General features: G+C 43.6%; 1 long non-coding RNA gene and 1 pseudogene across 2 annotated transcripts in view; one reads left to right on the top strand and one right to left on the bottom strand.

The window, feature by feature from the left end:
- The window catches only part of LOC129527162 (uncharacterized), a 159,015-nt gene that overhangs the window by 34,109 nt on the left and 107,612 nt on the right, over positions 1–17,294 (top strand). The window lies entirely within an intron of this gene.
- On the bottom strand, positions 8,766–10,146 carry LOC101147091 (heterogeneous nuclear ribonucleoproteins C1/C2-like; annotated as a pseudogene).

Raw genomic sequence — 17,294 nt, 5'->3', positions numbered from 1 at the left:
GAGCCAGTGTCTTTCAGCAGCACAGACAGGACCAACAGGATGTCTCTTTGGTTTTCCTGCAAGTTGGCCCTACTGCTTAGCATCTGCAAAAGCTGGGAGCATTTTCCCTGAGGATTGCTGTCTCCTGTCTCCAGCAAAACTCCTCTGGTCTGAGGGGACCATCACACAGGATCTTAGCCTCTCCAGTAAGACTGGTCCCCATGCCCTCCCCAGGAAGAAATCATTAAGCTGCATTCCCTCTGAACCTGCTCCTTCCCATGGTTGAAGGTGTGCTTTCCTGGCTCTCTGAAGAACCAAGACCAGGTCAAAGGCCTCCCCAGGCCCCTCTGCAAGGCTCAGGCCCCATGGTCAGGCTTCCAGGTGAACAGGTTCTCCATGACACCCATGCAAGCAGCCATTCCACTGACTCCATCTCAGGAGACCCCATTCCCTCCCCTTGGCAGCAGCTTTTCCTCAGGAAGACATCACTACCTACTAAGACAGGTACAACTTCTCCCTGGTGGCAGACACCCTGCCGTACTTCCTCCTCTGTCTGCTGCATTCTCTTTGAACCACCGTGGGAGAGAGTCCATGTCCAGGCAGTGCTTCCTGCATTTCCCATCTATCACCTCAGCGGCCATTATTTTTTTAAGCTGTGAAGTTTGGTATGAGCTACTTACAGCTACAGAATTCTGTAAGCTTCTGCTGGTGCTCAAATACTTTTTTTCTTAATGAAAGCATCTAAGAGAATAATTCCACACCAAAAAAAAAATTGAAAACAAGAAAATTTTGCTTGTCTTCTGAGAGTAGAAGAAACCAATCCACACAGACACATGCACCACAGGATGGGGACCGTGACCCAAAGGAGGAGGGTTGAGTTCCAGGTCTGAAGGAAAGAAAGTTCAGTGAGGTGAGGTGAGATGGTGAGGGAGATGGGAAAAGCAAAAACTGGAGGCACAGGGCAGGGATGTCCTGAACACAGGGTGGCTGTGTGGATGGACGCGAGAGCCAGGGCACATTCACATCGCTCCTTTCTATCCCTTGTTCTGCTCTGGCCTCTAGTAGGTTTCCCATGAGGTCCCACCCATACAGTGAGGGAGCATCCCTAGGCCCAAGGATTCTTTAAAGAATCTGGCAGATGTTGTAATGTGGTACATATCTCCCCTTGAAAGATTCAAATCCCTGCACACACACCCACGATTTTGCACCCATGCCAGGGATTTCCAGGCCAACTTGTGGTACTGTGAGCAGGGAGGGTTCCTGCCCTCAAGGCTATATTCACCAGGCCACTTCTTCAATGGAAACACACCCCAGACTCTGTTCCTCTTCCCAGAGGGCCTAGCAGAGAGGAAAGAACCAATGCTTCCAAGCCAGCCCTCAAGGCATGTGCATCTCATCCCAGCCACTCACCAACCAGCTGCTGTAGGGGCCCTTGCTCATCCACTCTGTGCCTCAGCATCCCCTTCCATGAAGCAGGGACAACGAATGTGAGGATTAAATCAGAGGTGCTCTAGAAGCATCACTTCCTTTTCCAGCCACCCATACCTTGACTCAAGACCATCCTCACTCATGAAGCCTCACTCTTTCCAACCCTCTGAGATAGCCTCATTGGCTTACACTCGCCATTGGCCTTGTATTCATTCCTCCTTCATTCAACAAATATTAACTAAGTGTCTATCTATCCTCAGGATCCGGTACCAGATGCTGGGGTACAAAGGTGAAAAGACACACAGTCCCCACCCTAAAGGATGTAAAGGCAAGGCAGGGATGCAGGACATAACAGCCATGTGGTAAGAAATCTGAGAGAGCTCCTGTACATGTGTCAGCACCCACCTCCTAGGGGCAGCCAGTGCTAGTGCTTGGGGGTTCCTGGAAACATGGGCACATGCGGGTAATACCATCAAGAACATCAGCAATCTGTAAAAAAGTAAATGATATTGTCTATGTCTTCAGACTTTGTAGACATCCAAGGAATGCTAATAGGAAACAGACTGGAGGTGGAGAAGGGCAGAGGTGGGGTGTGGGATTGATGTCGCCGTGTAAGCTAAGACATTGATAACAGAAACTAATGTTGGGACATGCAGAATACTTTCCTGTTCCTTAATAACTTAGTTTGGACCCCCACAGCAGACTCACAAAAGGAGTTGTTTTTGTGTTTTCTGTGTGTGTGTGTGTGTGTGTGTGTGTTTTAATTAAAAGCCCTACTTTCCTACTTTGCAGATGAGAAAGCACATAGAGAAGTCCTAACTCCATCTCTGTCAATAGAAGGTGGGGATTTAATACAGATTATTTTGGCCCTGGTGCAGATAAGTGAGATAAGAGGGCAGCCAGCATCTTGAATGCTGTCAGAAAGGCCACATATTTCCCAGTGGTTCTCACGCTGCCATGGCGACAGTCAGTTAAAAATAGTTCAGTCACAAGATGAGGAGTCAATGTGCACTGACACTCGGCGGTCTGGAATGATGACACTCGGCTGTCTGCCGCATTCCATCCCAGGGTAGAGTCCTCCTTACAGGGCGGGTGGGTGCAGATTGCAGATTTCCTTTTTTTTTTTTTTTTCTGAGATGGAGTCTTGCTATTTCGCCCAGGCTGGAGTGCAGCTACGCGATCTCGGCTCACTGCAGCCTCCACTTCCTGGGTCCAAGTGATTCTCCTGCCTCAGCCTCCCAACCCTAGCTGGTATTACAGGTGCCCGCCACCATGCCCAGCTACCTTTTGTATTTTTAGTAGAGACGGGGTTTCGCCCTGTTGGCCAGGCTGGTCTCAAACTCCTGACCTCAAGCGATTTGCCTGCCTCAGCCTCCCAAATAGCTGGGATTATAGATTTTCTTATGGAAGTAGAGATGGGCTAGGCCCAGCCTGCAGGAAGGTTGTGAGCAAGTTTAGGGAGCCAGGACTAGCGCAGCTGCCTCCTTGCTGGCTTCCCTCTCCCTTGGCCTCTCTTACACCTGTAGCTGCTGCTTCAGTGGGTTCCTCCCACTGGACTCTTAAGAGGGACCAGTGTTTGCTCCCCAGTGCTCTACCCATAGCCAGCAGCATGTCTGATCTTTAGTGAGTATTCCATACTTATTTATTGAGTGAATAAATAAGATGGTAAAATTACCATTTTAACTCCCTGTTTTGAAATACATTTTAATATTTCTGCTTCATGCACTGGCTAGCCATGATCTGTTTTTGTTGACTAGAATCACATACTCAGCATGTCTGAACTGGGTCTTGATGGCTCAGCTAGCTCAACACCCTCATTTTACAGGAATTCAAAGGGAGCTTGGTCCTAAGTCTCCTGAGTCCCAGTGATATTGCTCTTCTTACCAGCTTTTTCTATCTGAATGTAGAAATTGACCTTGATTGAACATCCTCACACCCAGAATGGTTTTAAGACAATTCTGATCATTAAGATCATTGCTTTAAAGAGATGCTCACATACAAGCTTTCATATACCTGCAGGAAGACAAGGGCTATGAGTTGGCAGCTGCAGACAATTCCAGAATACTGGGAGAGGACAGGAATGTGGGAATGATCTGCCTGCCCTGTCTGTGCCACAGAACAGGTTATTTGCATAATGAGCCCTGTGCATTCACAATCCTGAGAAGTCAATGGGTATTATTAGTGTCATATTATCTAGGTCATGCAAGAAAGGACAGAGTTTCCAGACGGTTCAGGACGTTGCACATGTACCTTGAAGACACTAGCAAAAGCCACTAACCTAGTCAGGCCAGTTCAACCGTCAACCCTCCCCTCACTCCTTGGGCTGAAGCCTCTTAACATTTTCATTCCTATCCTCCATTTGTTGCTTGTCCATTTCAATTGCCTTGGACTTGGAAGGTGGATGACACCCAAATATTTATCTCCAGCCCATGTTTCTCTCCTAAGTTCCAGACATTTAAATCTGCAGTGGTCCCAGGGCCCAAACAACACATCCAAAATCAATTGCAGCATCTCCCTCTGAAGCTGTTTTCCTGATTAAATTCCTGTCTTGGTGGTTGAAAATGCCTCACCACCCAGAGCCCAAGTGAGTCACCTCCTCAACCAATGAATCAATCACCAAATCCTGTCTATTTTCACCTACTAAAGGTGACTTTCTTTCCATATCTATAGAACCGTACCTGCATGATACAGCGGCCCTCATAATGGTTCCCTGCCTCTGATCTTGGCCTCTACACCCCCTACCCTAATCAGTTCTCCAAAATTGCATCCACATGGAATTTCTGGTCCCACCATGACATTTTTCTGCATGACATCTTTTTTGGCTTCCTAAGGCTATGAGATGGAATCATTGGCCTGGTCCATGGGGCCCTGTGACCACGCCCACCCCTTCAGGGTCCCCTCCACAACCCTTCCTGCCCAAAGGCATGTCCCCTGGGCCTTGATATTCCCACTATTTGCAGGCCCCCAAATACACCCTGCCATCTCTCACCTCATCCTCTGCCCATAGCCAGAGCCTGTCAAAGACTGAAGCATTCAGTACTTTTAAAATATAAAGAAATCCTCATACAAGTTTTCAAAAATGGTAGCAGGGGCCAGGCACAGTGGCTCATGCCTATAATCCCAGCACTTTTGGAGGCCAAGGTGAGTGGATCACTTGAAGCCAGGAGTTCGAGACCAGCCTGACCAACATGGTGAAATCCTGTCTCTACTAAAAATACAAAAATTAGCCAGGCGTGGTGGTGCACAACTATAGTCCCAGCTACCTGGGAGGCTGAGGCACAAGAATCACTTGAACTTGGGAGGTGGAGGTTGCAGTGAGCTGAGATCGTGCCACTGCACTCCAGCCTGGGCGACAGAGAGAGATCCTGTCTCAAAAAAAAAAAAGGCTGGGCGGTGGGGGCAAAAATTTTAAATGTTTGCAACTGACCCACTAATGCCATTGGCACAAAAATATTATGATACAATTTAATTATGCTGGTCTGAAGATAATTAAAGGATTTATAGCATATAATAATTTATACTACCATTCCAGACTTAGGTCTAAGTGACCCTCCACCCTGATCTGCTTGGGATTGAAGGGACTTTGGTGCTAAAATCAGAAAAGTTCTGAGTGAATGAGGCCAAGCTGGTCACCCTAAGTATGGAACAGTAGTTTATAGTCATATGAGGATGACCTTCTTTCAAAACCGTCCATGTATCTCTGTGGCTGTCTAACAATTGGAGATAAAAGGCCACCTTTGAGGCACTTGGTGAATGGGAAGCCTGAGCTCTCCAGCCTGCTCCCTGCTGCTACTGGTTCGTATGCCATGTTGATGAGCTACTCCTGCCCCTCCTTCCAGGCTCAGCTTTTCTGGGCCCAGCTCACCCTAGCACTGGTCTGCTGATTGTTTGTTCCTATGTTCCTGCAGCATTCTCTATAGGCCTCCTTTCTAGCGAGGTTGCACTGTATTTTGATTTTCTGCTTGCATGTCAGTTTCCTCCTTTAGGTGGTGAGCAACTTAAAGTCCAGGTTGACCCATGGATACTCAGTGGGCAATGAGCAAATGGGGCCATTTTCACAACCCACCCCTTCAGTTCCATGTTGAAATGTTGGGAGATGGACAAGATGTTGGGCCCAGACAATTGTGTAGGCTTTCTTGAAACCTCGTCTGTGCTAAGTGGGAGGAGTAAAGAGATGGCTGGAGCAAAGCCCCAGCCTCAAGGAGTTCTGAACTGCTTGAGAAGATAAGGCAGGTGTCAAGAGAGGGAAGGAAAAAGTTAGCAACACTTGTTTCATGTCACTAGATGATGAAACACCATCTAATTACTATGGCACAGGGGACCAGAGAGGGACCAAGTGCCTGGGGAGGGCTGCCTGGATATGTGGAGGTGGCACAGACAGCACCTGCACCAGACATAAGTAGCAAGGAGGCAGATTTCTAATCTAAAGAAATGTTTTAGAAGAACCAGAAATACGAAGTCCCAGGAGTGGTTGCTCCAAGAAGCAAGACAAGAAAGCCAACTCCAGATAGCCCCTTCTCTGGATGGAGAGTTGAGCATCACGGCCTCTAAGGCTCTTGCCAGGTTCTCCAATTTAACCCTCAGCATTGCCAGCAGAAGGGTGCCACAGATGTTGGAATTGAGTGGGGCATTCAGGGTGTTGTGCAAGAGCGGACTAGGCAGGTCAGAGCATGGGGGAGAGGAGCCTAGAGAGGTAGGTTGGGGCCTCAATCCAGGTGTGCCAGGTGCCCTGGGATCTATAAACATTGAGGGCTTGGAGAGCAGGGGAGCAAGTAGCAAAGTATCTCAGGAGTGTCCATCCTGTTGAGAAACAACATCTCAGTAGTTTCTGGGACAGCAGAAACAACTACATCGTGAAGGCATGCTGGTATGCCCCCTCTGGTTACTTCTCTCCTCACCCATATTCCCCACATTAGCGTTTCAGGGCAACCACTGAGATGGAAATCAATCCATCCTCTTTCCCCAACGGGCTCCAAGCAATATGACAAAGCAGTCACCAAAGAGTCTTCCTCATAGCAGGTAAAGCTAAACTGGCAAAGGCACCTTGGATCTGCAGCTGCAATCGGGTTCCTCAGTACATTTCCCTGAGTTGGGTTTACCCACCCAAAACTACAGGCTTGTCCCTAACAGGGCACAGCATCAGAGAGGGAGAGGACAGGAGGAAAACTTGTGCTCACATGCATGAAGGCCAAAGGGGAAAGCACTTGGGAGGGGCTGATGGGTCCAACTTCAGGCTCTTTTTTCAATCTCATCAATTTTATCAGACCCTCCCTTCCCCCAGGGAGGAAGAGAAAGGAGTGAGCCAGGTAAGTGTGGCAGCCTTTAGGGAAGAAGAAGACCATAATCCCCGGCCCCAGAGGCAGCAGGTGCTGAGTCTTATGCAGAGTCCCCAGGTGGTCTTTACAGCTACTGGTGCTCCAGACTCCAGCCTGGTTCCCCCTGTCAGGCCTCTCCTCCTGCACATGCACAGGGTCAGGGAGGAAGGCCCTGTTCCATCTGCACAGACACTCTGTGGGAATCCGATAGTTGAGTATAATTCAATTACTGGATCCAAACAGAGCATTGTGCTTAATTCCTACCTTCTCAGTAGCAGTAGTGATCAAAGCCTGTGACTGAGCTCTCCCCAGGAAGAGGACACTAGAGTTAGCCTTGTTACAGGAGCCCCTTAGTCCCCTTGATGAGAAAAGTATGGGATCATAGTACACAGACCTGGATTTGAACGGTTGGACCACTGCCAGCTTTGAGATGCTGTGTAAGATGTCACTCTCCAATCTTCTGTTCCATCATCAATACAAAGGGAATAATAGTAATAGTATCGCAAGATGCCATGCGGATTAGGGATAATGCAGGGACAGCACATAGGAGGCACTGAATAAATAGTAGGGTTTTTTGTTTGTTTGTTGTTTGTTTTTCCTAAGTATCCAGTTTATTTTCTAGTCACAGGTTACTTACTAAAAGTTTGTGTAACATGAGATCACATCAGATCAGAAAACATCAAGTGGGTAGTATTATTAACCAATTAACATACAAAAGAAAGTGCCTTGATATCATGTATCTGGGCTCCAAGGGTAGTCCATAGTTCAGCCTCTTCTTTCTATTCTGCTTTTGTCACCTGTTATATAAAATGATCTATAAAATCCTTATAAATAAGACATGAGTTTTGCCTGTAACGCGGTAGGATGAAAAAATACCAGTGCTGCATGCTATGAAACAATAGAAACTCTATAGGGGAATCCAAGGTTTGTGTGCACAAAAATTATAAATGCCATTTTCTGCTGTGCTGGAAAAACTGAAGTATAAAACACAAATGAACTAGGCCTTTCAAGGATGAGGTATCACAACACTGGTAGCTATTTAATGTATTCATCTTAAGAAGACTGGATGCTAGAAATGCAATCACTGCAATTAATAAAGTTGAGAGAAAACACAAAGATTAGCTAATATGAGTAAAAGATTATTTAGGGTAAAATAAATGTGTAACATTATGTTCTCAATCACCTGGGAAGGCAGACTATGGAATATCAGGAAATAAGAATTTTCTTGTTTTCAGTAACATTGAGGTAACACTTCAGAATTCAGAAGGTAACTGGGGCTATAAATAGTAATTAAAAGGACAAAATAGAAGAAAGCAGGGGTTCCATTTTCCAGCTGTTGCAATTTTCCTGAAATCTTAATGTTTTTCAGCCTCTCCTATTTAAGGACAAAACAATTTAGCACACAACAAAAACTTCAAAAAGGGTGCCAGCTGGACCACAAAGCACTGATGAAAAGGCAGAGAGGATATACTTCCCAAACTTTCATTAGGATGTAAAAGCCATTCTGAAAAACAATCTCCACTCTCTGTCAAGTTATTTGACTCCTCAATGCAACATGCATCTCAATGAAATAGAATTTGAGTAGTGTTACGTTGGTATGCATAATGATTATGACTTCAAGAAAAATATATCTAGTACATTCTGGGGTTTTTGTGGAGGACTCTGTAAAACAAAGAGTTTGAAGTAAACAATAATAAAATACAAAAATTTAAAAAACAGGGGTTTTTTTTTTCCTCCAAATTCCTGGTTTAATAAGGACCTGTTTATTTTGAGGAAAAAACGTTCCCAAACATCAAGCTGTTCACAAAAATAACACACAGTATCAACTTTAGAAAACAAATCTTAAGTCTATAACACTCATTATTTTTCTAGAGGATGCATTTGACATGCCAACTCTCATTCACAAAAATACATTGTTACATTTGTGTTGAACTGCCCCACACAGCACACTAATGTGGGGGTGTAACACACATACTTCTAATCAAAGCTGCTTTCAGGAGCTACTCAACTAAATAAGATTGTCTTTGCAGTCAGGGAAGCAACTACTGAACTTATGTATGAATGAAAAGAACTGTCCTCCCTGCATAACAAGAGATTATTTTGGAGACAGTTGATAAAAACCATACATCCTTTTTATTAAGTCATAAAGAGGTAACAAAATTAAAAGCAAATATTACAAGGTAAGACTTAACAAAACTACTAAGAGTGCCAAAGGAAGTGAAAATGGGACTAGGCGCAGGGCAATATGAATTAATAAACATGGGAAGGACAAGGATGGGAAGGACAGTGAGCATGTGCCAAAGATACTAGGTGAGAGGCTCTGGTGAAAAATTTGATCTTAGACAAGTGCCTAGGTACAGAAATAATGGAATAAGATTTCTAAACCCCACTACGTGCTTAAGAGTCATCCATGCCATTGGTGCTGTCTCTGTCATCCTCTCCTTCCTCAGCCTCTTTTTCATCATCCTTGATCAACTCCAGCTGGTCATCCCCCCATCCTCATTATCATCATCATCCAGTAGGTCCCCCTTCTCAGCACAGTCATCTGCACCCCCTCAGACTCCATCTTCACATTAGCCTCATCTTTTTCACGGAGCTGCTGCTCTGCTCCTCTTCTGACTTATCATTCCTCATCTCTACTGCGTGTTTGCTCTGTTCCTTTTCAATTTTTTCCAGGTTTTCCAGGAGAGAATCCACTTTTTGTTTTATCTGGGTCAACTCCTTCATAATGGCCTGAAGGTCATCTCCTTTCAACTTTCCAGACTTGGAAGATCCCTGCTGTCCACTCTTAGAATTGAGGCCACTTTTGCCCCTTCATGAGGTGTTGCCTGATACACGCTGACGTTTTGAGAGCACTACAGCCCAACCAATAGGAGGAGGAGGAGGCACACGTGCTGAGTAACTGTACATCGTGTCATCATAATCACCTTGATAGTCATAGCCCAAGTGAAAAGAGGAGCTATACATCTCCACTGCAGATCGTTTCACGCCTGCTTTTCCACGGTTCACTTTTGGCTCTGCAGCCAGGTTAATATCTAAAACCTGGCCAGCAATCATTCTACCATCCTCTCCTGCTCCAGCAGCCCGGGCATTTCTCTCACTAAAATATTGAACAAAGGCAAAGCCCTTATGAACAGCACAGCCCACAATTTTGCCATACTTCGAAAAGATTGCCTCCACATCAGATTTCCTGACCACAAGAGTGTTGAGATTCCCAATGAACACACAGGAGTTCATGGAGCGAGGATTTGTCTTGTTGGTAACATTGCTGGCCATTGTGTTTGTTGATAAGGTTTCTCACAAAGCTGAAAACAGGAGCGGGGAGGGAGAAGAGATTCGATTCTGAGTCTCCTACTCCTGGGTTCTACATGGAGAAGCCAACTGCTGCTCAAGGTCACCAACACGGCCACAACAACTCAGTCTTCGTCTCTTCACAAAAAAATCAATAGTAGGTTTTTTTCCTCACCTGTGTAACATCTTGTCACTCCAGATAAACACCACCATCCCTGAGCTGGACTTGACCCAAGTTCCCTGGCCACATCTCCATGGCTTCCAAGTAGATGACAGCATCCTGGCTGGGCTATCAGGTCCCAGGATGCAATGATATTATGGAAATAGTTCCTGTGGCCCCATAAGTCTATAGGATTGAGGCTGCTTCTCTCCTCTGTCTCCTTCCAAATTGGCTCTGGAACAGGGATAGGCTGTAATATATAGATGGGACCCTCAGAACCTCTACCTGAGGGGTTCAGGGGAGCCAGAGGCAGGTAACACCAGGCAGAATCCTCCTTGAATTCATCCTTTATGCCTTTAACAAAGTAACCAAGCACATGCTGTAGCGATAATCAATTTAGGCACATCCCAGAGATTCCAGCTTCTCTGCCACCAACCACCAGGCATGATCTAAGCAAGTTCTTTCACCTCTTGGAGCCTTAATTTTCTCATCTACAAAATGGAATAATGCGATCATCCTTGAGGGTGAGTTACATGTGATCATGGGTGTGAGCAGCTCTCTGTAAGCAATGAAGGCCCAAGCAATTGGAAGGGGTGGTGATCATGGAACTGTCAAAGGTACATTTGTTGCTGTGAAAAACTGAAGGTACCGGACCATTTTCTCATCTTTCTACAGGTTGCTGGAATCACAACTTATAATTAATGCTCAGTGATATGGCTTGACCCAGTTTCCTAAATTGGAATGTTTCAGCGAAAACTGATGAAAAATTCTTGTCTTCCAAGCAGAACTAGCTAGATGAACCCCCTCCAGAGCTAGTGAGTAAATATATACAGTGAAATATATATATATATATATAAATGCATTCACTTATTCAACAAATATTGATTGAATGTCTACTCTGCACCATTTATTAAGCTTGGTGTTTTTCCTGACTTGTCTCATGTAATCTCCACATGAATTCTGTGAGGTAGACATTGTTATCCTGATGTACAGCTGAGGAAACTAACAGGGATTCGATTATTGGATCAAAGCCATACACCTAGAAAGTGGCAAACAGTGAAACCCATTTCCTTGACCCAGTGAACCTGCTCTTTTGTGACACCACATGACTTCTGCAGGCCCCTCATAAAAGGGGTGCCAGGGTTATGTCTGGGCAGATGGGACTGTTTATTAGTCCATTCTCCCGCTGCTATAAGGACATACCCGAGACTGGGTAATTTATAAAGGAAAGAGATTTAATTGACTCACAGTTCCACAGGGCTGGGGAGGCCTCAGGAAACTTATAATCACGGTGGAAGGTGAAGAAAACACATTCTTCTTCACATGGTGGCAGCAAGAAGAAGTGCTGGGCAAAAAGGGGGAGAAAAACCCTTATAAAACCATCAGATCTATGAGAACTAACTCACTATCAAGAGAACAGGATGGGGGAAAACCGTCCCCATGATTCAATTATTTCCACCTGGTCCCTCCCACAACACATGTGGATTATGGGAATTACAATTCAAGATGAGATTTGGGTAGGGACACAGTTAAACCATATGAGATTGGATGTTTAAGGAGCAAGTCAGGTGGATGACAAATTCTGGCTCATATGTGCCCCCTAGTTATTCATCAAATATCCAGCCTTCCCTGGGACCCAGCAGCTCATCCTCCCTCTGCTTCAGCCAGCTCCCTGGGTGCCCCCATGGCCCCTGGAATGTATTTACTGCCTTTCACCCTTGCTAGGCTCACCAAGTTCACACCACCGGGTTGCTGCCTCGCCCTCAACCTTGGTTCTATCTTGTTCCTCTTCCCACCATCCCAGGCCCCTCTAGGACTGGACTGGCCCTGGGGCTTCATCTTCTGAACTGGGCAGCCACGCCTCCCCTGCACTCTGACTCGTTGGCAGTCATTGGGCAGCCCAGGATGAGAGTCAGACAGATTGAGGCTCTTCTGATTGCTCCCTATTTGAATTTGAGAAAATAACTTGATTTTTCAAGCCACAGTTTCCATATCTGAGAGTAGAGAGTAATGGCTGTCTCACAGGGCTGCTGCAGGGATGAAATGAGAAAGATACTAACGTTTTTGACGTCCGGGAGTCACTCCCCAAGCGCTCTCTTTCACTTCTACACTTCCAAAGAAGTTTCCTACACTACCATTTCCAAATGGTAAATTGTGTACTATGTAACCTTTTTTCCCTATGATTTATCATCTTTATTTATCTTTAATTTTGGTGAGCAGAATTAGATTCGGTGAATCTAATTCCTTTTTCAAATTCAATCCTCAGTATTTCAACATGATTTATTAAATTTTCCTTCCATATTGCTTACTGACGTTCAGCTCTTCACATGTTATAGCCACCTTTCATATAATTTAATCTAATTCTGGGTCCTTTTTGTATGATTTGTATACAGTTTTCTCTTTATGACTGCACTTCAGCTGTTTTTATCACTATTGCTTTAAAACAGGTTTTTGTGAAAGGCAGATAAATCTTCCCTACCTCTCCTCCCCCAACCCCTGTCAGAATTGTTTCTTATTCTTCGCCATTTATTCTTCCAGGCATACTATTCTGTCAAGTTTCAAGAGAGGTATTGGAGATTTAGATTAGGATTTACTGGGCTACATAGAGGATATAAAGGCTAGCACTTACTTTCAGGAATTTGTGTCTAAATCCCATGAGCCTTGAAATCTCAAGTGCTTGGCCACACACACACACACACACACACACACACACACACACACAGAGCCGACTCTGCTGCCTTCTTGCTCTTCCAATACTTCCCCACTGACAAAGTATAGAAAGAAGGCAGTAAAAAATGACAGTCACCTGCCAGGCCTGGCTCCTATTGAAAGTTACTGCGATTAAGCTGGAAATTTGTCTAGATTTAAAGGGGATCCCAAGAGCCTCGGAGTCCAGACTGCTCTGCCCATTCCGCATTACATTGACATTTGACTAATCCGGTGGTTCTCTAAGTCGAGTTCGCCAACCAGCAGCATTAACAGCACCTGGGAACTTGTTAGAACTACAACTTATTGGGTACCACTCAGGCCTACTGAATCAGAAATTCTGGGTATACGGCTCAGTAATCTGAGTTTTAACAAGCCTCCAGGTGATTCTGGTGCATGCTCAAATTTGAGAACCACTGGATTAAACAAGCAGAGATTTACTCAAAGGCTACCTCCACCTGGAATTACCGGACCTGGTAGTCTGGTCAGCTGCATAGAAGCAACTTGGAACCATGCTGCAAATGTACAACAGTGCTGCAAAACCAGACACACGGCAATAGGACCACACGTGACCTATAAATGGATGTGAGGAGAATCAGTATCTTAACACTATTGTTCCCCCTTGCCAGGAGACTGCAATTCTCTATTTATTTTGGTCTCCTTTAGGAATCAAAAGTAGTACGGCTTTCTCTACCTGGGTCACAAACATCCTGCACTGGGTTTATTCCAAAGTAGTTAATACATTTTGTTACTGTGAATGCAATCTCTTTAGCTGTAAATTTCCTAATTGATTATGCCTGGTATTCATCCTGTATCCTGGACATTTGTGGGCAATTAGTCATTTTTCTAACCTCTTTATTTCTTGTCTTTTTTTTTTTGAGACAGGGTCTCGCTCTGTTGCCCAGGATGGACCGCAGTGACATGATCTCAGCTCACTGTCAGCTCCACCTCCCAGGTTCATGCCATTCTCCTGTCTCAGCCTCCCGAGTAGCTGGGACTACAGGCACCCGCCACCACACCTGGCTAATTTTTTGTATTTTTAGTAGAGACGGGGTTTCACTGTGTTAGCCAGGATGGTCTCGATCTCCTGACCTCGTGATCCGCCCGCCTCGGCCTCCCAAAGTACTGGGATTACAGGCATGAGCCACTGTGCCTGGCCTCTTGTCATTTTTAACAGCTGATTTGTCTGTCTTTTCAGGTTGTCTTTTAGCAGTATTAGTACTTGCTAACTATTTGTGCCTACTATTTACTACATGCATGTCTGCTTCAGGGAATAGCTGGGAAAGTGGATCTTGCTTGACAAAGGATGATGGGGAAGGGCATTTTAGGGGCCAGCTTGTGCTGGAACACATTCCCAACTGTCTACCTACCTGGCCTCAACTCAGCCTTCATGATTCACCTGGCAGGCCTTCTTTCGGCCCACAGTCCCCTGGGAGGATATGTCTCCTAGTGTTTTTTATCATACTCTTAAGGCTGTAAAAATTCACCTTTGTTCTTATCCAAGTTTTAAAATTTGTTTGCAGAGTTATGCGAACTACTCTGTAATCATTCTTTTAATTTAGCTTTAATGGTTTCATTTTTATATTTAACTCTTGGATCCATATGGAATTTATTTGCACATGAAGAATGAGGTAAGAAATCCAATTTTTCCCCCTTCAAATAACTAACCAGTTTTCTCAACACCGTTTATGGAATAACCCATCCTTGCTGATAAATTTAACGATGCCATTTTAATCAAATACTCAATTCCCATATGTGCTTGAATTCATTTTTGGACTCTCTATTTTCTTACACTGGTCTCTTAGTTTATTTCTGCCCTAAAATTATATTGTATTAAATATCTGTAGCTTTAAACAATGTTTTTGTTTTGTCTTTGTTTTTGTATTTTATTGTGTGGGTTATGACAATGTTTTGATACCTGATAGTATCATAGTCATGTTCATTATTCTTGTTTTTTAATTTTTTTTCTGATTCCAATTATGTGTTCATTCTACCAGATAAAATTTAGTTTAACTTACCAAATTTCAAACAAAATTCTCTTGGTAATTGGATTGGAAACACACTGAATTTAGAGATTACATTCAGAAATTGAAACTGCTCTATTGAGTACTCTTCTAAAGAAAATCAAGGGAGGTTTTCACTGACTGAAATATTTTTTCTGGCTTTTAATAGGAATTTAAAGTTTTTAGCATAGGGCCCTAACATTGATTATTAGATTTGTCCCTAAATATTTAGTTTGTTTCTATTGTAAAAGGCATCTTTTCTTCTGATATGGTTTGTGTGTTTGTCCCCTCCGAATCTCATGTTGAAATGTAATACCTAAGTGTTGGAGGAGGGTCCTGGTGAGAGGTAATTGTATTATGGGGGCAGATCCTCACGAATGGCTTAGCACCCACCATCCCCTTGGCGATGAGTGAGTGAGTTCTTCCTCTGAGTTCATGCGAGATCCAGTTGTTTAGAAGTGTATGGCACCTCCCCTCTCTCTCTCTCTTGCTTCTGCTCTCACCATGTGACACCACTGGCTCCCCTTCACCATCAGCCATGATGTAAGCTCCCTGAGGCCTGCCCAAAAGACAAGCAGATGCTGGCACCAGGCTTCTTGTACAGCCTGCAGAACTGTGAGACAATTAAACCTCTTTTCTTTATAACTTCCCAGCTTCCGGTATTTCTTTATAGTAATGCAAGAATGGACTAACACATCTTCTGTTAAATTTTCTAATTGGTTACTAATAATGAAGGTTTGATTTTTGATATAAATTTATAACCAGGTGCTTTTTCCTTTCCAAATTTTTTACCTCTTATGTCTTTCTCATGTATGATAATAGGAGTTCTTATTTCTGACTTTAATGGGAATGCTTTTGGCTTTTTACATTAAGTTGTGATTGTTTGGGGTGGAGGATTATAAATTTTTGTAATACTAAGGAAGTATCCACTAGTATCTATTTTATTAATTTTTTTAAAAACCTAAAATGAAGATTGAGCAATGGCAAATGAATTCTTTGGCATCAGATTTTCTAGTATTGAGCCATGCTTACATTCTTGGGCTTTATTTATCTTTGTGTATCTTTCTTTTAGTGTCTTATGCTTTCTCTCTGCTGATATTTTATTTAGGATTTTTGCATTGGTTGTCATAATTGAGATTAATCTGTAAATTCTTTTTTCCCTTCTTTTTTCTATCTTTCATTTGTATCAGAGTTTGGTATAGTGTGGCATAAGATTCTCCCATCTCTGGAAACAGTTTAAGAAGCACCATAGAGCTTGGTACTGTGGCTCATGCCTGTGATCCCAATACTTTGAGAGGCTTGATGGGGGTGGATCACTTGAGGTCAGGAGTTCAAGACCAGCCTGGCCAACATGGAGAAAGCCTGTCCCTACTAAAAATACAAAAATTAGCAGGCTGTAAATATGGAGGCTGTGAAGTTTAAGATCAAGAAGCTGGCATTGGTTTCTGGGGAGGGCTGCTGTCTGTTTCCAAGATGGCGCCTGTTGCTGTGTCCTCATATGGCAGAAGGCAGAAAGGCAAGGGGATGTTCCCTTCAACCTCAAGCCCTTTTATAAGGGTCCTAATCTCATTCATGAGGACAAAGCCCTCATGACTCAATCACTTCCCAAAGGCCACAGGTCTTAATATTATTGGTATTGGGAATTCAGTTTCTGTATGACTTTTAGAGGGCTCAGACCATAACAGGACACAAGAATTATGAAGAATCGGGGAATCATGACACATCCAGAAAGCCCTACTAAAGCTGCAACAATGGACCCCAAAGAAATGGAGATCTATAAAATGACTGAAAAATAATTCTGAATAACCCTCTTAAAGAAGGTCAGGGAACTAAAAGAATATATACAGAGAAAATTAAATGAAATTTGGAAAAGAATATACAGACAAAATGAGAAATTTAACAGAGAAATTGAAACAATAAAAAATAGAAATTATAGAGATAAAAAATATAATAACTGAACTGAAAATTTTAATAGAAAGCTTCAACAGAAATTTTGATTAAATAGAAGAAAGAACCAGTGAGCTTGAAGATAGGACATTTGAAATTATCCAGTCAAAGAATAAAAAAAGAATGAAGAAAGCCTCCAGGAATTATGGGATACCATCAAGAGACCCAACATTCACATAATAAAAGTTGCTGAAGGAGAAAAGAGAGAAAAAGAGCCAGAAAGCATATTTTAAAAAATAACAGCTGAAAACTTCCCAAATATAGGAAAAGACGCCAACATCCAGGTACAGGAAGCACAGAGATCTCCAATTAAATCCAACCCAGAAAGGAGTTCACCGAGATATATAATAACCAAACTATCAAAAATCAAAGACAAAGAAAAATTTCCGATAGCTGGGTTTTGACTCAGTTGGTATATAGTGTTCAAATAGCCAGTTAAACATAGAGTAAATAGTCATAGAAAAA

This window comes from Gorilla gorilla, chromosome 16 (genome assembly GCF_029281585.2).
Source record: "Gorilla gorilla gorilla isolate KB3781 chromosome 16, NHGRI_mGorGor1-v2.1_pri, whole genome shotgun sequence".
NCBI lineage: Eukaryota > Metazoa > Chordata > Mammalia > Primates > Hominidae > Gorilla > Gorilla gorilla.
Note: the sequence above shows the minus strand (reverse complement) of the source record. Positions and strands in the feature narration are given on the sequence as shown.